This window comes from Bos indicus, chromosome 1, assembly GCF_029378745.1.
Source record: "Bos indicus isolate NIAB-ARS_2022 breed Sahiwal x Tharparkar chromosome 1, NIAB-ARS_B.indTharparkar_mat_pri_1.0, whole genome shotgun sequence".
NCBI classification, from domain to species: domain Eukaryota; kingdom Metazoa; phylum Chordata; class Mammalia; order Artiodactyla; family Bovidae; genus Bos; species Bos indicus.
The window spans coordinates 36,733,078-36,751,402 of record NC_091760.1 but is presented as its reverse complement, the minus strand read 5'-3'; the positions used below and the strand labels follow the sequence as shown (position 1 = coordinate 36,751,402).

General features: G+C 38.8%; 1 protein-coding gene across 3 annotated transcripts in view; it reads right to left on the bottom strand.

The window, feature by feature from the left end:
• HTR1F (5-hydroxytryptamine receptor 1F) overlaps positions 1 to 18,325 on the bottom strand; it is a 151,940-nt gene that overhangs the window by 17,605 nt on the left and 116,010 nt on the right. For 2 of the 3 annotated variants that reach the window (XM_070786676.1, XM_070786679.1), the window contains exon 2: positions 1,568 to 1,749. The exons of the other annotated variant lie outside the window; for it this stretch is intronic. The gene's annotated coding sequence lies outside the window, so the exon portion shown is untranslated. The remainder of the gene's footprint in view (positions 1 to 1,567; positions 1,750 to 18,325) is intronic. 3 annotated transcript variants of the gene reach the window in all.

The following is an 18,325-nucleotide window of genomic DNA, read 5'->3' as shown; positions in this document are numbered from 1 at the left end:
TGAATGTGGATACTGCAAGGGTATGTTAGAACCAAGGCTGGACGTTAGAGATGATAGTTAACTGAGGAAGACAATAAAAGGGCTGGGAAGATATGATAAGGACACTGGATTTTATTTTATATGCAATCAGAATATTTCAAAATGTTTAAGAAGCTAAGTGACAGGAGAAGATCTGCTTTGGCAGAGTGAGGTGCACAGGTAGGGTGATAGGGCTTGATGAGAGTGGAGCACCTGCTCTAGGGAGGAGGCATAATCAAGATTACAGAGCACTCGTCTAACTTTCTTGAGGCTTTCAATTTCTAAGTCAAAGATCTCTCAGTAAATGTCACATTCGACTTGAAAATATGTGGGTTATCTTCAAATATCTTTTGATATTGATTTCTAACATAAATCCACAGTTGTAAGAACACAGACTCTGTATAATTTCAATAACTTTAGACCATCACATTTTTACACCTTGTCTTATGTACCTGGATATGTTCCATTGTTTCCTAGTTTATAGTCTAATTGGTTCATAGTGCTTTTCAGATCTACTATATCCTTCTACTTCTCTGTATATTTCTTCTATTAATTTGTGAGAGTTTGATATTGAAACTCCAAGTAAAAATCTTAATTTATCTACTTAAAAAATAATGTACAGTGAAATGTACTATATGTAACTTTGTTCTATAATCTCCCAAGTCTCCTGTAAATGTGTCATCATATTTTCAAAATTAAAAAAAATTTTTAAAGGCAAAAAATTAAAAAAAAAGAGTTGAGAGTGTAAAAAAAAGATTATAGAACACTCTTAAGAATGTATGGTAGGTGAAATTAGGACCTTCATAAGGTCATTGGCATAAAATTGTCCTAGGTTTTGGTTATCCTTCAACAGTGCTCCACAATGATGGATTATATATCTCAGAGAAAAAATAAATTGACTTAGGATTTGGACCAGGAATTGGGATGCAAACTCTGGTCAAAGGCCAAGGGATGATGTTAGTGACAACGCTAGATCAAGCTAGTTTCAGAAAAGACAAGACCACAGAGGGCAATTCTGCACAGAAACAGATCAGGGTCTTAACTAATTTAAAGAGTAGGTTTAATTCAGGCTCAGGTAATGTGCAAGGATGAAAGAAAAGGAGAGATTGCAGATACTTTCAAAGCCTGAGACTGCACAGTTTCAAATGTAAGAAGTGATTCCAAGGCTAGGATATGGAAATAGTAAGAACTGCTCTAACTCCTTCAGACCAGTAAAGACTTGCTTACAGAGAGCCCTGTGGATCTGATTTTCACAAAAGCTTTATAGCACTTCTAAAGTCAGTGAAACATTACTCACATTTATGTGTATAAATTTTCTCTTCTATATTTCTTTATCACTGCCTGCTGGATTTGATCTCTAAGTCTCTTGAATTTTGGCTTCTGATATACTCCGCTCAGATCTGTCAGCTCATCTTCCTTCTTGGCATGAATACTCACTCCTTCCCCACCACATCTTGCTTCAACTCAAATCTGCCCATATTCAACTTGGGTGATGTACCTGCAAATTTCCAGATGTCTGGCCTAGTCTGACTCTTAGTCAGTACATTACCTTTTCTTTGTTTGTCTGCTGGATCCAATCACTCCTGTTTCTCTCATATTCAGAATACATTCACCTTCTTTCCTGGTCTCCCAAAACTCACAATCATGGCCCAGTCTCATGTTTTGCATGAGGTCAAGAAGCAGATGAGGCTCCTTGAAGCCACAGTGCCTCTTGATTCAGAGACCTGTGAACTAAAAAGACAAAGTTATCTGTTTCTCAATCCCCAATATAATGGTAAGTTAGGGACAGGATGACGGCAATAGACATTCCTTTTCAAAAAGACGAGGAAACTGGTGGCTCACAGTGGCCACTGATCTGAAATTCACCTGGAGAAGTCAGAGTACTCTACACTGAGGGTTAGAAATGCACCTTCATTAGGCCCACTTGGGCTGTCTAATTCAATTCCCTAATCCACTGTACTCTGTGGATTTTAAATCTCCTCTCTGAGCCCTTAACTCTATTCTTGGAAAAGTCCTTTGTTTTCTATGAGAAACAGTCTGGATTTACAGTTAAATAGATTTCTTGGCTTGCTTTCTGCCTGTAGAAAATCTTTTCATTTCTATCTCTTTTTCCTTTGATCCAAGTTACTATTAAACTTCGTGTTTCCCTATGATTCTGCCTGGAAATCACTACAAGCCCCAACATGCCACATAAATAATTTTTCAAGACATTCTTCTCTGTACCTTGCACAGAGTGTGAGGGCTGTGGGATGACACTTAAGATTCTTAAGGTCTTTCTGTCTAGTGCTACTATGGAAATCTCTCTTAAATCTTTCAGAGCCTTATTAAAGGACTTTATAGTCAGATCCTTACTCTGCTTTACCCTTAGGCCATTTTTACTTTAAGAATCATTTGCTACCCAGAGACATCAGTGGTAGGAAATAGCTTTGTTTTCTTATCTGCAAGCCTTGGCTCTTACATATTTCTTCTAAATTTTGCTTGCAAACTTTAATTTCTCTCTTCATTTATACACTATATTATACACAGATAAGAAACTGTCAATTGCCACTTTAAACATTCTGCCTGGAAATCCTCTTGGGCAGATGGACAAGTTCATGAATCACATTTTATCTTTCCTGGAGACTACACATCTACAATTTTTTTTTTTGCTTGTTGCCCTCTTTCTAGTCTCTAAAACAGTTTCCTCACCTCCTTTCTAGCCTCCACTAAAAGTTTGTTTGCCAACAGTCTCCTCACTCTTTTTTTAGTCTCTGCCTGTCAGCTGATCCCAAAGCCAATGTCATGTGTATCAATGCAGAGTTCACAAGAATGAAATGCCCTGGATTGTTGTCAATCTTGTATCGCTATGAGCTCCCAATCCCTGAAATGTAAAGAAATAGGGAACAACATTTCCCAGAATCCCCTTCTCTAAGGAGTCTGATTTTAGAGTTGGTAACAAAAGGAATTCCCGCAAGGTTTGGGAGGCAGAAGAAGAGGGGAGTTCATGATTCTCTGAAGGTGGCTGCAGCCAGATGAATGTGCAGACACTGACAGAAGCTTCTGTGTGCTCTTGGAAATAGTCATTGGGAGTTTTCTGATATTTTTGAGATCTAACAAGTTTCCAATGAACTCTTTGAGAACTACCTACTTTGCAGCTTTAGGCTAAGGTGCTTCATTGTCTGCTTCTTTAATTGTATTAAATTAAGATTTGACTTCCCTGACCTTTTCCCCTTACCTTTCCCAACATTAATGTAAGTCCCAATATTTTCATTAAATTCCTTTGTTCCAGGAATATTTTGAGTGACTCTATTTCCCTGATCAGTTCTAGACTGATGCAACCACTTATTTTGCTAAGTGGTTATTGAAAACTAATAACTAAAGCAGGTTTAACAAAATCTTTAAAAATAATAAGAATATTTTCATTAAAACCATTAATGAGGGGAGGAGCTAAGATGGCGGAGGAGTAGGACGGGGAGAACACTTTCTCCCCCACAAATTCATCAAAAGAACATTTAAACGCCGAGTAAATTCCACAAAACAACTTCTGAATGCTGGCAGAGGACATCAAGCACCCAGAAAAGCAACCCAAGTCTTCGAAAGGAGGTAGGAAAAAAAAATAAAAGACAAAAAAAGAGACAAAAGAGGGAGGGATGGAGTTCCGTCTGGGGAAGGGAGTTTTAAAAAGAGCGAAGTTTCCAAACACCAGGAAACCTTCTCACTGCCGAATCTGTGTGGAGCCTTGGAAGCACAGAGGGCAACATAACCGGGAGGAAAAATAAATAAACAATTAAAACCCGCAGATTACGAGCCCTACGGTAACTCCCCCAGCGGAGAGGCAGCACAGACGCCTGCACATGCCATTAGCAAGCGGGGGCTGGGCAGGGAGGCGCAGTGCAGGCTGCATCACTTAGAGTAAGAATCTGGCCTGAATACTCCGAGCGCTATCTGAGCGAAATAATTTGGGCTAGCAAACCAGACTGTGGGATATCTACCACGCAAAAAGCCAGCCCTAACCTAAGACACCGCCAGGCCCACGCACGGAACAAAGGACTGAACAGAGATAGCCGGCTGCAGACCGTCCCCCTCCGGTGACAGGCAACCAGAGCCAGAAGGGGGCAATCGCAGCCCCAGAGAGACATTATCTATAGAACTATAAGCAGGCTTCTTTGCTGACTAAGACTTCTTGGGGGTCTGGATGGTCAACATCCGCCTGAGAAGGTGCGCCAGTTGTACACCTAGATAACCGAGCGGCAGGGAGGCATTAAGTCGTAGCAACCGTGCTCGCCAAACACCTCATCACCTGAGCTGCTTGGACCTGGGAAGGACACAAAACGCAGGCCCAACCAAGTCTGCACCTCTGAGGACTACCTGAGTGTCTGAACCTGAGGGGCTTGGACCTGGGAGGTGCAAGCAGCCCAGGGCCAGCCACGGATGGTTCCCAGCGGAGCAACCTAGAGCCTGAGTAGTGTGGGCAGGGAGGCTACACACTCCGTGAGTGGGGGCAGACACAGTGTGGCTGAGGCACTGTGAGCACACGCCAGTGTTATTTGTTTGCAGCGTCCCTCCCTCCCCACAGTGTGACTGAACTGAAGTGAGCCTAAAAAAAAAAAAAAAGTGTTCTCCACCGTCCCCTTTGTGTTAGGGTGGAAACCAGACACTGAAGAGACCAGCAAACAGAAGCAGCTATAACAGAGGAAACCGCCTTGGAAGCTACAGGCAATAGATTAAAACCCTGTGGTTAGTACCGTCTACATAGGAAGGGGCCTACAGATCTTGAGAAATATAAGTCAGACCAAGGAACTAGCCGAAAATGAACTGAACCCACAATACCGACAACAAAACCAGAGAAAGTCCTGGATATATTTTTACTATTTTTACGATCTTTCTTTCTTTCTTTTTTAAATTTAAAAAAAAAATTTAAGTCCTCTATTATTCATTTAATTTTCACTTTTATAACCTACTATTACTTGGCAAAAAAAAAAAGACCCTATTTTTTTTTTAAACCAAACTTCATATATATATTTTATAATTTTTTTGACGTTGTTTTTTTTTTTCTTCTTCTTCTTTTCTTTAACATTGTATTTTTGAAATTTCAAACTCTACTCTAGATTTGTAATTTATGCTCTTTGATATTTGTTATCAATTTTGTACCTATATATATTTTTTTTTTTTTAATTTTTGTGACTTTTTTTTCTCTCTTTCTCTTCTTCTTTCATATAACATTGTATACCTGAAATTCCAAACTCAACTCTAGATTTTTAATTTATGCTTTTTGGTATTTGTTATCAATTTTGTACCTATATTTTCTTTATAATTTTTGCGACTCTGTTTTTGTTTGTTTTATTTTCCTCTCTCTCTTTTCCTTCTTCTTTTCTTTAACATTGTATTTTTGAAATTCCAAACTCTACGCTAGATTTTTAATTTTAGCTTTTATGTATTTGTTACCAATTTTGTACCTTTAAGAACCCAATCTTCAGTACCCATTTTTCACTAGGGAGCAAGATTACTGGCTTGACTGCTCTCTCTCCCTTTGGACTCTCCTTTTTCTCCACCAGGTCGCCTGTGTCTCCTCCCTAACCCCTCTCTACTCTACCCAACTCTGTGAATTTCTGTGTGTTCCAGACGGTGGAGAACACTGAGGGAACTGATTACTGGCTGGATCTGTCTCCCTCCTTTTCATTCCCCCCTTTTATCCTCCTGGCCACCTCTGCCTCCTTCCTCCTTCTTCTCTTCTCTGTATAACTCCGTGAACATCTCTGAGCGGTCCAGTTGTGGAGTGCACATAAGGAAGTGATTACTGGCTAGCCCACTCTCTCCTCTATTGATTCCACCTCATCTCATCTGGGTCAGCTCTAACTCCCTCCTCCCTCTTCTCTTCTCCATGTAACGCTGTGAACCTCTCTGGGTGACCCTCATGGCGGAGAAACTTTCCATCTTTAACGTAGATGTTTTATCAATGGTGCTGTATAGAAGGAGAAGTTTTGAAACTACTGTAAAAATAAGACCGATAACTGGAAGCAGGAGGCTTAAGTCCAAACCCTGACTCCAGGGAACTCCTGACTCCAGGGAACAGTAATTGACAGGAGCTCATCAAACGCCTCCATACCTACACTGAAACCAAGCACCACACAAGGCTCAACAAGTTCCAGGGCAAGACATACCAAGCAAATTCTCCAGCAACAAAGGAACACAGCCCTGAGCTCCAAGATACAGGCTGCCCAAAGTCACCCCAAAACCATAGACATCTCATAACTCATTACTGGACACTTCATTGCACTCCAGAGAGAAGAAATACAGCTCCACCCACCAGAACACGGACACAAGCTTCCCTAACCAAGAAACCTTGACAAGCCACCTGTACAAACCCACACACAGCGAGGAAACGCCACAATAAAGAGAACTCCACAAACTGTCAGAATACAGAAAGGACACCCCAAATTCAACAATTTAAACAAGATGAAGAGACAGAGGAATACCCAGCAGATAAAGGAACAGGATAAATGCCCACCAAACCAAACAAAAGAAGAAGAGATAGGGAATCTACCTGATAAAGAATTCCGAATAATGATAGTGAAATTGATCCAAAATCTTGAAATCAAAATGGAATCACAGATAAATAGCCTGGAGACAAGGACTAAGAAGATGCAAGAAAGGTTTAACAAGGACCTAGAAGAAATAAAAAAGAGTCAATATATAATGAATAATGCAATAATTGAAATTAAAAACACTCTCGAGGCAACAAATAGTAGAATAACAGAGGCAGAAGATAGGATTAGTGAATTAGAAGATAGAATGGTAGAAATAAATGAATCAGAGAGGAAAAGAAAAAACGAATTAAAAGACATGAGGACAATCTCAAAGACCTCCAGGACAATATTAAATGCTACAACATTCGAATCATAGGGGTCCCAGAAGAAGAACACAAAAAGAAAGACCATGAGAAAATACTTGAGGAGATAATTAAAAAAAACTTCCCTAAAATGGGGAAGGAAATAATCACTCAAGTCCAAGAAACCCAGAGAGTCCCAAACAGGATAAACCCAAGGCGAAACACCCCAAGACACATATTAATCAAATTAACAAAGATCAAACACAAAGAACAAATATTAAAAGCAGCAAGGGAAAAACAACAAATAACACACAAGGGAATTCCCATAAGGATAACAGCTGATCTTTCAATAGAAACTCTTCAAGCCAGGAGGGAATGGCAAGACATACTTAAAGTGATGAAAGAAAATAACCGACAGCCCAGATTATTGTACCCAGCAAGGATCTCATTCAACTATGAAGGAGAAATCAAAAACTTTACAGACAAGCAAAAGCTGAGAGAATTCAGCACCACCAAACTAGCCCTCCAACAAATACTAAAGGATATTCTCTAGACAGGAAACACAAAAACGGTATATAAATTTGAACCCAAAACAATAAAGTAAATGGCAACGGGATCATACTTATCAATAATTACCTTAAACGTAAATGGGTTGAATGCCCCAACCAAAAGACAAAGACTGGCTGAATGGATACAAAAACAAGACCCCTACATATGTTGTCTACAAGAGACCCACCTCCAAACAGGGGACACATACAGACTGAAAGTGAAGGGCTGGAAAAAGATTTTCCATGCAAATAGGGACCAAAAGAAAGCAGGAGTAGCAATACTCATATCAGATAAAATAGACTTTAAAACAAAGGCTGTGAAAAGAGGCAAAGAAAGTCACTACATAATGATCAAAGGGTCAATCCAAGAAGAAGATATAACAATTATAAATATATATGCACCCAACATGGGAGCACTGCAATATGTAAGACAAATGCTAACAAGTATGAAAGGAGAAATTAACAATAACACAATAATAGTGGGAGACTTTAATACCCAACTCACACCAAGGGATAGATCAACTAAACAGAAAATTAACAAGGAAACACAAACTTTAAATGATACAATAGACCAGTTAGACCTAATTGATATCTATAGGACATTTCATCCCAAAACAATGAATTTCACCTTTTTCTCAAGCGCACATGGAACCTTCTCCAGGATAGATCACATCCTGGGCCATAAATCTAGCCTTGGTAAATTCAAAAAAACTGAAATCATTCCAAGCATCTTTTCTGACCACAATGCAGTAAGATTAGATCTCAATTACTGAAGAAAAACTATTAAAAATTCCAACATATGGAGGCTGAACAACACGCTGCTGAATAACCAACAAATCATAGAAGAAATCAAAAAAGAAATCAAAATTTGCATAGAAATGAATGAAAATGAAAACACAACAATCCAAAACATGTGGGACACTGTAAAAGCAGTCCTAAGGGGAAAGTTCATAGCAATACAAGCATACCTCAAGAAACAAGAAAAAAGTCAAATAAATAACCTAACTCTAAACCTAAAGCAACTAGAAAAGGAAGAAATGAAGAACCTCAGGGTTAGTAGAAGGAAAGAAATTTTTAAAATTAGGGCAGAAATAAATGCAAAAGAAACAAAAGAGACCATAGCAAAAATCAATAAAGCTAAAAGCTGGTTCTTTGAAAGGATAAATATAATTGACAAACCATTAGCCAGACTCATCAAGAAACAAAGGGAGAAAAATCAAATCAATAAAATTAGAAATGAAAATGGAGAGATCACAACAGACAACACAGAAATACAAAGAATCATAAGAGATTACTATCAACAATTATATGCCAATAAAATGGACAACTTGGAAGAAATGGACAAATTCTTAGAAAAGTACAACTTTCCAAAACTGGACCAGGAAGAAATAGAAAATCTTAACAGACCCATCACAAGCATGGAAATTGAAACTGTAATCAGAAATCTTCCAGCAAACAAAAGCCCAGGTCCAGACGGCTTCACAGCTGAATTCTACCAAAAATTTAGAGAAGAGCTAACACCTATCCTACTCAAACTCTTCCAGAAAATTGCAGAGGAAGGTAAACTTCCAAACTCATTCTATGAGGCCACCATCACCCTAATACCAAAACCTGACAAAGATCCCACAAAAAAAGAAAACTACAGGCCAATATCACTGATGAACATAGATGCAAAAATCCTTGACAAAATTCTAGCAATCAGAATCCAACAACACATTAAAAAGATCATACACCATGACCAAGTGGGCTTTATCCCAGGGATGCAAGGATTCTTCAATATGCGCAAATCAATCTATGTAATACACCACATTAACAAATTGAAAAATAAAAACCATATGATTATCTCAATAGATGCAGAGAAAGCCTTTGACAAAATTCAACATCCATTTATGATAAAAACTCTCCAGAAAGCAGGAATAGAAGGAACATACCTCAACATAATAAAAGCTATATATGACAAACCCACAGCAAACATTATCCTCAATGGTGAAAAATTGAAAGCATTTCCTCTAAAGTCAGGAACAAGACAAGGGTGCCCACTTTCACCATTACTATTCAACACAGTTTTGGAAGTTTTGGCCACAGCAATCGGAGCAGAAAAAGAAATAAAAGGAATCCAAATTGGAAAAGAAGAAGTAAAATTCTCACTATTTGCAGATGACATGATCCTCTACATAGAAAACCCTAAAGACTCCACCAGAAAATTACTAGAACTAATCAATATTATAGTAACATTGCAGGATATAAAATCAACACACAGAAATCCCTTGCATTCCTATACACTAATAATGAGAAAACAGAAAGAGAAATTAAGGAAACAATTCCATTCACCATTGCAACGGAAAGAATAAAATACTTAGGAATATATCTACCTAAAGAAACTGAAGACCTATATATAGAAAACTATAAAACACTGGTGAAAGAACTCAAAGAGGACACTAATAGATGGAGAAATATACCATGTTCATGGATTGGAAGAATCAATATAGTGAAAATGAGTATACTACCCAAAGCAATTTATAGATTCAATGTAATCCCTATCAAGCTACCAATGGTATTCTTCACAGAGCTACAACAAGTAATTTCACAATTTGTATGGAAATACAAAAAACCTCGATTAGCCAAAGCTATCTTGAGAAAGAAGAATGGAACTGGAGGAATCAATCTATGTGACTTCAGGCTCTACTACAAAGCCACAGTCATCAAGACAGTATGGTACTGGCACAAAGACAGAAATATAGGTCAATGGAACAAGACAGAAAGCCCAGAGATTAATCCACACACATATGGACACCTTATCTTTGACAAAGGAGACAAGAATATACAATGGATTAAAGACAATCTCTTTAACAAGTGGTGCTGGGAAAACTGGTCAACCACTTGTAAAAGAATGAAACTAGAACACTTTCTATCACCATACACAAAAATAAACTCAAAATGGATTAAAGATCTCAATGTAAGACCAGAAACTATAAAACTCCTAGAGGAGAACATAGGCAAAACACTCTCCAACATACATCACAGCAGGATCCTCTATGACCCACCTCCCAGAATATTGGAAATAAAAGCAAAAATAAACAAATCGGACCTCATTAAACTTAAAAGCTTCTGCACAACAAAGGAAACTATTAGCAAGGTGAAATGGGAGAAAATAACAGCAAATGAAGCAACTGACAAACAACTAATCTCAAAAACATACAAGCAACTCCTACAGCTCAATTCCAGAAAAATAAATGACCCAATCAAAAAATGGGCCAAAGAACTAAACAGACATTTCTCCAAAGAAGACATACAGATGCCTAACAAACACATGAAAAGATGCTCAACATCACTCATTATCAGAGAAATGCAAATCAAAACCACTATGAGGTACCATTTCACGCCAGTCAGAATGTCTGCAATCCAAAAGTCTACAAGTAATAAATGCTGGAGAGGATGTGGAGAAAAGGGAACCCTCTTACACTGTTGGTGGGAATGCAAACTAGTACAGGCACTATGGAGAACAGTGTGGAGGTTCCTTAAAAAACTGGAAATAGAACTGCCTTGCTGCTGCTGCTAAGTTGCTTCAGTTGTGTCTGACTCTGTGGGACCCCATAGATGGCAGCCCACCAGGCTCCCCCATCCCTGGGATTCTCCAGGCAAGAATACTGGAGTGGGTTGCCATTTCCTTCTCCAATGCATGAAAGTGAAAAGTGAAAGTGAAGGCACTCAGTCGTGTCCAACTCTTAGCGACCCCACGGACTGCAGCCCACCAGGCTCCTTCATCCATGGGATTTTCCAGGCAAGATTATCCAGCAATCCCACTGCTGGGCATACACACTGAGGAAACCAGAAGGGAAAGAGGCACGTGTACCCCAATGTTCATCGCAGCACTGTTTATAATAGCCAGGACATGGAAGCAACCTAGATGTCCATCAGCAGATGAATGGATAAGAAAGCTGTGGTACATATACACAATGGAGTATTACTCAGCCATTAAAAAGAATACATTTGAATCAGTTCTAATGAGATGGATGAAACTGGAGCCTATTATACAGAGTGAAGTAAGCCAGAAAGAAAAACACCAATATAGTATACTAACACATATATATGGAATTTAGAAAGATGGTAACAATAACCCTGTACACGAGGCAGCAAAAGAGACATTGATCTATATAACAGTCTTATGGACTCTGTGGGAGAGGGAGAGGGTGGGAAGATTTGGGAGAATGGCATTGAAACATGTATACTATCATGTATGAAATGAGTCGCCAGTCCAGGTTCGATGCACGATACTGGATGCTTGGGGTGGTGCACTGGGACGACCCAGAGTGATGGTATGGGGAGGGAGGAGGGAGGAGGGTTCAGGATGGGGAACACATGTATACCTGTGGCGGATTCATTTCGATATTTGGCAAAACCAATACAATATTTAATATTTAAAAATAAAATAAAATTTAAAAAAAAACATTAATGAAAGCAAATTAACCAAAACTTAAAAATATTTAGAAAGAAGAGAGGAATTCTAATATTAAATTCAATTTACATATTTACACATTTCATGGTTAGAATGATTCAGGCTATTGTTTTCATAGACACCTGCTTGTCAGTCTGCTACAACTGGGGAAATAGTTAAAATTCCAACAATGAAAATCCTGCACTATATTCAATGGACACTGAAAGTAGCTTAGAGGCACCTGCTGTAGAAGAGGAAACAAAGATGTGCACAAACTCAGTATGCTGTACTGCTTCCTTTGTTGCTGAAACCTAAAGAGGAAGGAAGCTGAGTATGTGTGGGAGTGAAGGAGAGGTGGGGGCATACAGGAAGATTCGGTTTGCAAAAGCAGTAAGAACTCATGTTTATTCCTGAGGCTGACACTTCAGTTTACTGAAGTTGGTATTGTGAATAAAGCCCACAAGTTCTAGAGTTAAACAGAATATCACGTAAAGACTGTCTTTCCTACTAATTTATTAGTGTGAGCTTAGGAGAACTGTTTCCACTTTCAGAAACTCAGTTTTAATACCTGCAAAATGAAGATAATAAAAGTGAAACATTATAAAGTGTTTTTGAAGATTAATTAGAAATCCTTTAAGTGCCTGGCACCTAATAAACTCAGTATTTATAGTTGTCAACTGTAGTAGGGGTCTAGAAACTTCTACATTTAGGATGATTAGAGAAATCATGAAATGATCTAACAGGATAAAAAGTATTATTTTTTATTTTTACCTCAGTCTACATCTTATAGTGTCTAATATGAAGTCTTCTAATTTCACTAAAGGAAGGTGGTGTGGAAGGAAACAATGTATAATTGCCAGGAATGAGGAATGATGTACTCTCTCAATATTTGAGTTAAAAAAAAAAAAAGTAATACGTTAGCAGGTTGGAGAAGAAGTTTTTGAAAGAACATGTTCACAATCTTTCTCGCCTCTGGCCTAGCAGTTCCTCTCCTTGAGTACTCAGTATAAGGTGAAAAGTTCACTCTGCTGTGACAATGGATATATTAATATCTTATGTAAGTGGTTGTCACCAGGAACTAAAATAAAGAATATGAAAATTCTGTACCCTTACTGGATAGTTACTGAAAAATTGAGTTTTAGCTATATAGTAGATGTGAAGAATATTTTTAAAAAATTATTTCTCAAGTTAGTTATGTTCAGTCAGTTCAGTTCAGTCACTCAGTCGTGTCCAACACTTTGTGACCCCATGAATCACAGCTCACCAGGCCTCCCTGTCCATCACCAACTCCTGGAGTTCACTCAAACTCACGTCCATCAAGTCGGTGATGCTATCCAGCCATCTCATCCTCTGTCGTCCCCTTCTCCTCCTGCCCCCAATCCCTCCCAGAGTCCGAGTCTTTTCCAGTGAGTCAACTCTTAGTTATGTTAGGTAGTTACAATAGGAAAAAGGAGTCCAGGATGGCGGTGGCTAAAAGACAAGGAAGGGAAAAGCCCGTGAAGATAGAACAAAGGAAGGTCCAAGGACCAGAGTGAGGACCTCAGGTAGAACAAACAGCACTCCTGGCTAGCCCAGTTTACATAGGGCAGGTCCAGCGGGAGGAGAAAAACACATAAAAAGAGGAGCAAAAGGGCCAGAGGTCTCTCTCTCTCCCTCTCTCTCTCTCTCTCCTCTTCGCGTCTTTTGGGTCGGCATGCCCTCACGCGTCAAGGATGTATTTTCCTTTATTTTCTAAATAAAGCTGAGCTGTAACACACAGCTGTAACACTGGTTCAATCGAAAGCTGTGACAATGGTCTGTCTGAGAGCTGTAACACTGGCCCGTCTGAGGGCTGTAATGCCGGTCCGTTGCTTCAAATTTTTGTTGTGACAAGACAGAACCAAGGAAATTACACACTCCCCCGCCAGTTAATTATTAACAACTTGGTAAATATTTTAATCTAGATTTTTTATTCTTGGTCTAGAATAAAATATTGGATTGGACAAATTCTATTTCAAAATTTGGGACAACAATATCTAAATGTATCTAAACAAATAAAAACATAATGATAAATTATTTGGAAAAAAAATCACATGCTTAGGATGTATTAAAACTCAATGGAAGCTATTATTATAAGGTTAAAAGAGATCTAATTTTAGTAATGATATTTGATTTAGCAATGTCCATTTTTATTGATGAATAATAACTAGTTGACCAAGCTAAGTTGGCAAGATTTAAGCAATTTCAAGCACAACAATCTCTCTCGTGCTTTTTTCTTTTTTTACTTTTTGTTGTTGTCTTAACCAGCTTTTAAAAAGCATCAGACTGTTACTTATACTTTATGCAAATATAACTAATGGAACTAAAAATTTTTATCACTTGATCACAATGTATCAGCTTCCCATTTTATTTGCCTTTTGTAAGTATGTTAAACTGGAAGTATTTCTCTTCTTCTTCTTTAATCTTTAATCCATGTTTTCTCTTTGGGCTCCTTCACTTAAGCTTTATAACGTACTGCTTTTCATCTGCCAAGTTTAATAAGTGCCAGCTAATTAACTGAATCTCATAAACAAAACAAATAATTATTATTGACATTTATTGGGCACCATTGGCTTGGTAGGATAGGTACATGAAGCAGAAATCTTGTAACATAGTGTGAGTGCTTAATTGCTGTCAGCTGAAATTAGATAGTTGATTTGTCATATTTAATTAATGATATTATAGAATGTTCAGCATTGAAACACAAGGCAGATGTTATATACCCATGATCTGGAGCTCTGCTTAAATGCAATCTGGTCTTCCAGTCTGCTGGTTAAACAATGCTATCAATACCAATTAAACTATGAAAAAAAAAACCTTAACTTTAAAATTTGGATAAGACGGGTGGTGATTAAGACATATTTAACCTAAATATTCACTGGTTTTATTTAAATACAAAGGACAAAGTAGTTGCACTTTTAAATAAGAAGGGTATCTTTTTATATTTTTTAATTTAGTTGGATTTACTTAATGCTGTAGATATAATATCTTTTTTTGCACTTTTTTGCACAGTAAATCATCTTAGACTGCCAAGGTACAAACTGAAGAAGAGTAAGGTTTAGACAGTAATTCATCTTCAGGATAATTATGGGAAATTTGTCTACATCTGAATGACAAGAAAGAACTACTCATGTACTTTGGCTTAACATGTTTTTCCTTCTGAGATACTGAAATTCTACTATCAAATAACTTTTCTCTTCTTCAAGATTTAAAATGTTTTTTGTTTTTTTTTTTTTCTGACTGTGCCTTGGGGCATTTGAAATCTCAGTCCCCTGATCAGAGATCCAACCTGCATCCCCTGTACTGGGAAGCACATAGTCACGGCCAGGGAAATCCCTCTTCAAGATTTTTAAGCTAGATTTTTATAACTTAAAAAACAAGTTCTCATTCAGTAGTTTCAATTACTTCTACCCTTTTAAAATCTTGCTGACTACTATATTAGTAGCTATTATACTCTCTAGACTAAAAGTATTTTAATATATGTATCTGTTTGGAATACAAGATGACCTCACCTGCCTCCTGAGAAATCTGTATGCAAGTCAAGAAGCAACAGTTAAAACTGGATATGGGACAATCAAATCAGATCAGATCAGGCGCACAGTCGTGTCCGACTCTTTGCGACCCCATGAATCGCAGCACGCCAGGCCTCCATGTCCATCACCAACTCCCGGAGTTCACTCAGATTCATGTCCATCGAGTCAGTGATGCCATCCAGCCATCTCAGCCTCTGTCATCCCCTTCTCCTCCTGCCCCCAATCCTTCCCAGCATCAGAGTCTTTTCCAATGAGTCAACTCTTCGCATGAGGTGGCCAAAGTACTGGAGTTTCAGCTTTAGCATCATTCCTTCCGAAGAAATCCCAGGGCTGATCTCCTTCAGAATGGACTGGTTGGATCTCCTTGCAGTCCAAGGGACTCTCAAGAGTCTTCTCCAACACCACAGTTCAAAAGCATCAATTCTTCGGTGCTCAGCCTTCTTCACAGTCCAACTCTCACATCCATACATGACCACAGGAAAAACCATAGCCTTGACTAGACGAACCTTTGTTAGCAAAGTAATGTCTCTGCTTTTGAATATGCTATCTAGGTTGGTCATAACTTTCCTTCCAAGGAGTAAGCGTCTTTTAATTTCATGGCTGCAGTCACCATCTGCAGTGATTTTGGAGCCCAGAAAAATAAAGTGTGACACTGTTTCCACTGTTTCCCCATCTATTTCCCATGAAGTGATAGGACCGGATGCCATGATCTTCGTTTTCTGAATGCTGAGCTTTAAGCCAACTTTTTGACTCTCCACTTTCACTTACATCAAGAGGCTTTTGAGTTCCTCTTCACTTTCTGCCATAAGGGTGGTGTCATCTGCATATCTGAGGTTATTGATATTTCTCCTGGCAATCTTGATTCCAGCTTGTGTTTCTTCCAGTCCAGCGTTTCTCATGATGTACTCTGCATATAAGTTAAATAAACAGGGTGACAATATACAGCTTTGATGAACTCCTTTTCCTATTTGGAACCAGTCTGTTGTTCCATGTCCAGTTCTAACTGTTGCTTCCTGACCTGCATGCAAATTTCTCAAGAGGCAGATCAGGTGTTCTGGTATTCCCATCTCTTTCAGAATTTTCCACAGTTTATTGTGATCCACACAGTCAAAGTCTTTGGCATCGTCAATAAAGCAGAAATAGATGTTTTTCTGGAACTCTCTTGCTTTTTCTATGATCCAGTGGATGTTGGCAATTTGATCTCTGGTTCCTCTGCCTTTTCTAAAACCAGTGTGAACATCAGGAAGTTCACGGTTCACACATTGCTGAAGCCTGGCTTGGAGAATTTTGAGCATTACTTTACTAGCGTGTGAGATGAGTGCAATTGTGCGGTAGTTTCTTTGGGATTGGAATGAAAACTGACCGTTTCCAGTCCTGTGGCCACTGCTGAGTTTTCCAAATTTGCTGGCATATTGAGTGCAGCACTTTCACAGCATCATCTTTCAGGATTTGAAATAGCTCAACTGGATTCCATCACCTCCACTAGCTTTGTTTGTAGTGATGCTTCCTAAGGCCCACTTGACTTCACATTCCAGGATATCTGGCTCTAGGTCAGTGATCACACCATCGTGATTATCTGGGTCGTGAAGATCTTTTTTGTACAGTTCTTCTGTGTATTCTTGCCATCTCTTCTTAATATCTTCTGCTTCTGTTAGGTCCATACCATTTCTGTCCTTTTAGACTGGTTCCAAATCAGGAAAGGAGTAAATCAAGGCTGTATATTGTCACCCTGCTTATTTAACTTATATGCAGAGTACATCATGAGAAATGCTGGACTGGATGAAGCACAAAATGGAATCAAGATTGCTGGGAGAAATACCAATAAACTCTGATATGCAGATGACATCACCCTTATGGCAGAAAGTGAAGAAGAACTAAAGAGCCTCTTGATGAAAGTGAAAGAGGAGAGGGGAAAAGTTGGCTTAAAGCTCAACATTCAGAAAACGAAGATCATGGCATCCGGTCCCATCACTTCAAGGCAAATAGATGGGGAAACAGTGGAAACAGTGACAGACTTTATTTTTGGGGGCTCCAAAATCTCTGCATATGGTGACTGCAGCCATGAAATTAAAAGATGCTTGCTCCTTGGAAGAAAAGTTATGGCCAACCAGGACAGAATATTAAAAAGCATAGACGTTACTTTGCCAACAAAGTTCCGTCTAGTCAAAGCTATGGTTTTCCCAGTAGTCATGTATGGATGTGAGAGTTGGACTATAAAAATTGCTGAGAGCCAAAGAATTGATGCTTTTTAACTGTGGTGTTGAAGAAGACTCTTGAGAGTCCATGGACTGCAAGAGGAGATTCAACAAGTCCATCCTAAAGGAAATCAGTCCTGACTATTCATTGGAAGGACTGATGCTAAAGCTGAAACTCCAGTACTCTGGCCACCTGATGCGAAGGACTGACTCATTTGAAAACACCCTGATGCTGGGAAAGATTGAAGGCGGGAGGAAAAGGATGCGATAGAGGATGAGATGGTTGGATGGCATCACTGATGTGATGGACATGAGTTTGAGTAAACTCCAGGAGTTGGTGATGGTGAGGGAGGCCTGACGTGCTGTAGTCTATGGAGTCGCAAAGATTTGGACACTACTGAGCCATGGAACTGAACTGAATATGTATATCTGGGACTGACACTAATAAAGTCATGTTTTTTAGAGAAAACTATTAAAAAATTATAAACAATGTTTTGATATTTAAAAAATGACATGGTTAAATGATGATGATTTATGTTACCTATTGTGATTTGGGACTTCTGTATAGCTTAGATGGTAAAGAATCTGCCTGCAATGCAGGAGACCCTGCATTGAGTTGTGGGTCTGATCCCTGGATCAGGAAGATCCCCTGGCAAAGGGCATGGCAACCCTCTCCAGTAATCTTGCCTGGAGAATTCCATGGACAAAGGAGCCTGGCAGGCTACAGTCCATAGGGCTGCAAAGAGCTGAACACAACTAAGGGACTAGTA